A 7,067-nucleotide genomic window follows, 5' to 3' on the forward strand; every position below is an offset into this window, starting at 1 on the left:
GAGCCAAGATCATACCACCACACTCCAGCCTGGGTGACAGATGGAGACTCTGTCTCAAAAAAGAAAGAAAGAGAAAAAGAGAGAGAGAGAGACAGGAAGGAAAAGAAAAGAAGGAAGGAAGGGAGAAGAGGAAGAGGAGGAAGAGATGATGATGTGAGAGAAAACAGCTTGGCAGCTTCTTTAGTGAGGGTGGTCAGGGAGGGCTTCCTGGAGGAGGTAACCTTGGAGCTGAGCCCTAAAGATTGAGAACCTAGACCTAAAGATGGGAAAGGATGGGCATGGTGGCACGCGCCTGTATTCTCAGCTACTCTGGAGGCTGAGGCAGGAGAATTGCTTGAACCTCAGAGGTGGAGGTTGCACCACTGCACTCCAGCCTGGGTAACAGAGCGAGACTCCGTCTCAGAATTTAAAAAAAAAAAAAAAAAAAAAAAAAAGACGGGAAAGGAGGAGGAGGCAGAGGGAACAGAAACAACAAAGGCCCCAAGGCAGTGACAAGTGAACAGGCGGTTCCAGCACGGGGTGACCAGGGTGTTTCGGGGGACACCCAGGGTGTCCGAAGATCTGAGGGGTGGGCCTGGCTCAGGCACAGAGCAGGCAAGGCTTCCGGGAGGAGGCAGCTGCAGTGGAGGCCTGACTTAACCTGACTTAACCTCCGTCCAGCCCTGTCACTTGTGAGCAGAAAGGCCAGCAGCCTGCCCGCAGCGTCCCCGAGGGAAGCGGCACCTGAATTGACGCGTTTATTTTTTTCCAAGGGAGTGAAAGTGAACATGACCATCTCTCCATCCATCCGCCTGTTAAATTTAGCCCAGTGCACATGGAACTCAGTTCAGGAAAAACAAGAAGTTATAAAAATATAATTCCATTCTTCATCACGGGCAGCAGAGGGAGCGAGGCGGGGAGAGACGGGGGAATTCAGAGGATGGAGAAGGTAGAAAACTCAGAAACGGCTCCAGAGGCAGGGCTGCCGGGAGGCGAGGGTCCAGGGGCCCACCTCCGCCCTGGCCTCCACAGACATCCACACCCTGCCGTGTCTCTGTCCCTCCCTCCCGTCTGCCCAAGGGCCCTTCCCCAGCGTCTCCCGGCTTCTCCAGTCCTGCCTCCAACAGCTGGGGCCCCACACGGCCAGGACCAGACTGGTAAATGTAAAATCTGGAATCTGGCCAGCACGGTGGCTCACGCATGTGATCCCAGCACTTTGGGAGGCCGAGGCGGGCGGATCTCGAGGTCAAGAGATCGAGACCATCCTGGCCAACATATTGAACCCCCCTTCTCTACTAAAATGCAAAAACTTAGCTGGGCATGGTGGTGCGTGCCTGTAATCCCAGCTACTCAGGAGGCTGAGGCAGGAGAACTGCTTGAACCCGGGAGGCAGATGTTGAAGTGAGCCGAGATCTCGCCACTGCACTCCAGCCTGGGCGACAGAGCAAGACTATGTCTCAAAAAACAAACAAACAAACACTCTTCTGCGTCAGTCTCACCTCCAAGCCTAAACCTGGGCTGTTCCCTTGCCCTCTCTTCCGTCCTTCTGGAAATGGAGCTGGAGGAAGTCCTGCCATTCGTGCTTGTCATCATTAGCTGCCTAAGAGTTATCCGAAAACGTAGAGGTTTAAAACAGCACACGTTTAATTAATTTTATTTTTAATGAATTAATGTTTTTCCTCATTTTTTAAGAGACAGGGTCTCTCTCTGTCCCCCAGGCTGGAGCGCAGTGGCATGTCCGTAGCCTGCCTGCAGCCTCAGACTCCTGAGCTCAAGCAATCCTCCTGCCTCAGCCTCCCAAGTAGCTGGGATTACAGGTGGGTGCCACCACACTCCACTGGCATGCTTTTTATTATGTTGTAGTTTCTGTGGGCCAGGAACCCAGGCACAGCTTAGCTGGGCTCTTTGTCTCAAAATCTCCTAAGGCTTCAGTCAAGGAATTAGCCAGGGTCGTGGTCTCATCTGAAGGCTCAACTGAGGCAGAAGTGGCTTCTGAATCTATGCAGGTAAGAGTTGGCAGCATTCTCAGCAAGGAATTGAGAAGGTGGCCTTCTCCATCAGAGAGGGACTCAGCAAAGTGAAAGTCACATTAGGTAACTTTCATCCCAGAAGAAATAGTCCCTTTGCTGTATTCATTGGTTAGAAGTGAGACACAGGTCCTGCCCACATCTATTAGGGTTTGCAAATGAGGGTGTGACTACCAGGAGGCAGGAACCACTGGAGGGCGATTCTAGAAGTCCACCTGCCGTATCTTCTCACAAGAAGCTCTGCCCAGGCCGGGCTTGGTGACTCACACCTGTAATTCCAGCAAATTGGGAAGCTGAGGCAGGCAGATCATGAGGTCAGGAGTTTGAGAGCAGCCTAGCCAATACGGTGAAACCTTATATCTACTAAACATACAAAAATTAGCTGGGCATGGTGGCAGGTACCTGTCGTCCCAGCTACTTGGGAGGCTGAAGCAGGAGAATCGCTTGAACCCAGGAGGCAGAGGTTGCAGTGAGCCCAGGTTGCACCACTGTACTCCAGCCTGGGCAACAGAATGAGACTCTGTCTCAAAAAAAAAAAAAAACAGCTCAGCCTTGGAGGTAGGAGCAGGAGCTTGTAAGCTGCCTGACTGCCCAGTAATTGAGGCTTCATTAAGAAGATTGTTTATGATCATGCAGTGCAATATCATACAGCTATTAAAAGTAATCAGGGTGGGCCGGGCACAGTGGCTCAATCCTGTAATCCCAGCACTTTGGGAGGCTTAGGTGGGTGGATCAAGGTCATGAGTTCAAAACCAGCCTGGCCAAGATGGTGAAACCCCATCTCTACTAAAAATACAAAAATTAGCCAGGCGGGGTGGTGGGCACCTGTAATCCCAGCTGCTCGGGAGGCTGAGGCAGGAGAATTGTTTGAACCCGGGAGGCGGAGGTTGCAGTGAGCCAAGATCGAGCGTCTGTACTCCAGCCTGGGCAACAGAGCGAGATTCCATCTCAAAAAAAAAAAAAAAAAAAGTCCCTACCCTGTCCTTGTGGATCTGATGCTCCGGTAGGGAAGATGGAGAGTTAACAAGATAAATATATAAGCTCCACCAGCACTTTGGGAGGCCGAGATGGGTGGATCATGAGGTCAAGAGATTAAGACCATCCTGGTCAACATAGTGAAACCCCATCTCTACTAAAAATACAAAAATTAGCTGGGCATGGTGGGGCACGCCTGTAGTCCCAGCTACTCAGGAGGCTGAGGCAGGAGAATTGCTTGAACCCAGGAGGCAGAGGTTGCGGTGAGCCGAGATCGTGCCATTGCCCTCCAGCCTGGGTAACAAGAGCGAAACTCTGTCTCAAAACAAAAATATATATGTATATATATATATAAGCTCCAGGTGGGAGGGGTGTTATGGACAGAATTAAGTACAGTGGGACAGGGTTGTTTTAGACAGAATGTTCAGGGAGGGCCTCATGGAAGAGGTGACACTTTGGATGGACCTGAAGGAGATGAGGGGGAGCCGTGCAGAGATCTGAAGGAAAATGGTTCAGACAGACAGAGGGTGCAACCAGTGCAAAGGCCATGGGGCGTGATCACGCCGGGTCTGTTGGAGGAAGAGCAAGGAGCCCCGTGTGGCTGCAGCAGTGAGCCAGGGAAGGGCGGGGGGCAGGAAGAGAAAAGAGAAGGAGACAGAATTCACTCTGAAAGGCCTGTAGGCTTCGGTGAAGCCTCTGCAATCACTCAGTGCACTGGGGAGCCATGGGAGGCCCTTGAGCAGAGGAGCAATGGGGTTTTCTGTTCGGTTTTATTCATTCATTCATTCATTCATTCATTCATTTGAGACAGAGTTTCGCTCTCATTGCTCAGGCTGGAGTGCAATGGCGCGATCTCAGCTCACTGCAACCTCCACCTCCTAGGTTCAAGTGATTCTCCTGCCTCAGCCTCCCAAGCAGCTGGGATTACAGACACCTGCCACCACGCCTGGCTAATTTTGTATTTTTGGTAGAGACAGGGTTTCACCATGTTGGCCAGGCTGGTCTTGAACTCCTGACCTGAAGTGATCCACCCACCTCAGCCTCCCAAAATGCTGGGATTACAGGTGTGAGCTACCACGCCTGGCCACACAGTTGGGTTTGATTTTTTCTTTTTTCTTTTTTTGAGACGGAGTCTTGCTCTGTCACCCAGGCTGGAGTGGAAGCTCCACCTCCCAGGTTCAAGCATTTGTCCTGCCTCAGCTTCCCAAGTAGCTAGGATTACAGGCGCCCACCACCATGCCTGGCTTTTTTTAAAATTTTTTTTTGGGACCGAGTTTTGCTCTTGTTGCCCAGGCTGGAGTGCCATGATGCAATCTCAGCTCACCGCAACCCCTGCCTCCAGAGTTCAAATGATTCTCCTGCCTCAGCCTCCCGAGTAGGTGGGATTACAAGCATGCACCACCACACCCAGCTAATTTTAGTAGAGACGGGGTTTCTCCATGTTGGCCAGGCTGGTCTCGAACTCCCGACCTCAGGTGATCCATCTGCCCCCACCTCCCAAAGTGCTGGGATTACAGGTGTGAGCCACCGCACCCAGCCAACCTCATGCCTGGCTCATTTTTATATTTTTAGTAGGGTTGGAGTTTCACCATGTTGGCCAGGCTGGCCTCGAACTCCTGACCGCAGGTGATCCGCCCACCGTGGCCTCCCAAAGTGCTGGGATGACAGGCAGGAGCCGCCCCAGAGCAGGGACTTTTGGTTCTTTTGTTTTGTTCGCTGCTACGTTCCCATGCTAGCACATAGTAGCTGCTCAGTAAACACTCATTGAACAAATAAATCGACACACACACAGATTCTTTGACAAATGTCTGCCTCCCCATAAGGCTGGAGCCGCTGGGAAGACAGGGCCAAGTCTGTTTTTTTTTGTTGTTTTTCTTTTTTAAATTTTTCTGGTTATAAGTTTATTCAATGCAAACTAATCCTCTCCAGTTTTTCTAAGATGGCTGACCACGTCCATGACCACATCCGCCTCTAAACTGGAATTCAGTTGCTGGCCAGGTCCCAGCCTTGCCTTCCGGCCAGCACCAGGGGACACAATGCTGCCGCATCCGTGGGTCACCGTCGGCTTCCCCGCTTCGCCTCTCAGGAGTCTTGCAGGGAGCTCACCCTCCAGACCTTTAGGCCGAGGTCGGCCGGTCTCTGGATGGCTGTGGTGTAGAGTGGCAGGCACACTCTGGGGCGAATGGAGGTCATCACGGAGACACTGGATACCCTCATTGGTGAGTACCAGTAAAAATGTCTCCAGGCGGCCAGGCACGGTGGCTCACACCTGGAATCCCAGCACTTTGGGAGGCTAAGGTGGGTGGATCACGAGGTCAGGAGTTCAAGACCAGCCTGACCAACATGGTAAAAACCCCGTCTCTACTAAAAATACAAAAAATAATTAGCCGGGCGTGGTGGTGCACACCTGTAATCACAGCTACTCGGGAGCCTGAGGCAGGAGAATCGCTTGAACCTGGGAGGCGGAGGTTGCAGTGAGCCAAGATTGTGCCACTGCACTCCAGCCTGGGCGACAGAGCGAGACTCCGTCTCAAAAAAAAAATTTGTCTCCAGGCAAACTGTTCCTTCACGTGATCTCACGACCTGAGACACCCTGTAGCCTTCATGGTGTGTAGGATGGGCACGTTCCTGTCTGCCAGCTCCGGGTGCTTAGGCAGGGGACAGCCTTCTTGGACATCATGACTCCCTCCTTAAAAAGGAGTTCATAGGCCGGGCACCAGGGCTCACACCTGTAATCTCAGCACTTTGGGAGGCAGATGCGGGCAGGTCACCTGTGGTCAGGAGTTCGAGACCAGCCTGGCCAACATGGAAGCCCCGTCTCTACTAAAATTTAAAAAATTAGCCGGGCCTGGTGGCGGGTGCCTGGAGTCCCAGTTACTCAGGGGGCTGAGGCAGGAGAATTGCTTGAACCCTGGAGGCAGAGGTTGCAGTGAGCCAAGATCACGCCACTAGCACTCCAGCCTGGTCGACAAAGATTCCATCTCAAAAAAAAAAGTTCCTAAATGGCAATTCGGTTCTTCTTAGCCATCAACATCCCTGCGATTGTCAGGGCCGGGGCCGGGGTGGGAAAGGGGGCCGAGTGTGTTTTTGTCTCTACTGTTTCTTTCCCTAGTAAATGAATATCCTGCTACGACTGAATCTCTGTTCTACACTCTGGGGTCCCTAAGACCGCCGAGTCTGGGGTCAACTCTGCTGAAGTTTGGAGGGCCATGGTGGGGATCCTTTCCTGGCCAGAGAAACATAAGATCCCACATATCAGCACCCCCTTTTTTTGAAAACCCCCAGACCCTGGACGGCAGTGGTCTGGATCGTGTCTGTCAGCTTCATCTCCGTTGCTAGGCAACCCCAGTGCGCTCCTCCACCCCCACCTCCCCGCATTCACACTTATTTCTTGGTGAAACAGACAAGCTTCCCAGCCGCCTCGCTCCAAACCCGTGTGCTCATGGCTACCCTTTCAGACAAAATTGGCCTCTGGAGGAGGGTCGCACACGAAGCTGGCCCCTCCCCACCTCCCATCCTCCTATTCCGCCTCCTGGGAATAGGTATCTATTTTTTTTTTTCTGTTTTTGAGACAGAGTGTTACTCTGTTGCCCAGGCTGCAGTGCAGTGGCACAATCTCGGCCCACCGCAACCTCCACCTCCCAGGTGCAAGCGAGTCTCCTGCCTCAGCCCCTTGAGTAGCCGGGATTACAGGCATGCATCACCATGCCCAGCTAATTTTTTTTTTTTTTTAGCAGAGACAGGGTTTTGCCATGTCGGCCAGGCTGGTCTTGATCTCCTGACAAGTGATCTTCCCGCCTTGGCCTCCCAAACTGCTGGGAGTACAGGCGTGAGCCACGGCTCCCAGCCACTTTCTGGGAATGGGAACGGATGTGCATAGTGGTTCCCATGATTCGACTTCCTGTGTTCTAAAGTCAGAAGCACCTTCCCTATGGTGGCTGGCTTCACTGTCACCAAGGGAGGTGGCACAGCCATTGCTGCTACACAGAGGAGGACGCTGAGGCCCAGAGACGCAGATTCGAGTGCCTCAATCACACAGCAAGGGTCGGGCCCCTGGAACTCAAATCTGGAGCCGGTGGGGACTCC

At 52.6% G+C, this 7,067-nt stretch overlaps 1 pseudogene; it reads right to left on the reverse strand.

The window, feature by feature from the left end:
* Positions 1–4,915: 4,915 nt before the first annotated feature.
* LOC135276829 (small ribosomal subunit protein eS10-like) lies at positions 4,916–6,015 on the reverse strand (annotated as a pseudogene).
* Between the last annotated feature and the right edge of the window lie 1,052 nt (positions 6,016–7,067).

Source organism: Aotus nancymaae, unplaced genomic scaffold, assembly GCF_030222135.1.
Source record: "Aotus nancymaae isolate 86718 unplaced genomic scaffold, 86718_ANA_hifiasm-v0.15.2.pri h1tg000028l, whole genome shotgun sequence".
NCBI classification, from domain to species: Eukaryota; Metazoa; Chordata; class Mammalia; order Primates; family Aotidae; genus Aotus; species Aotus nancymaae.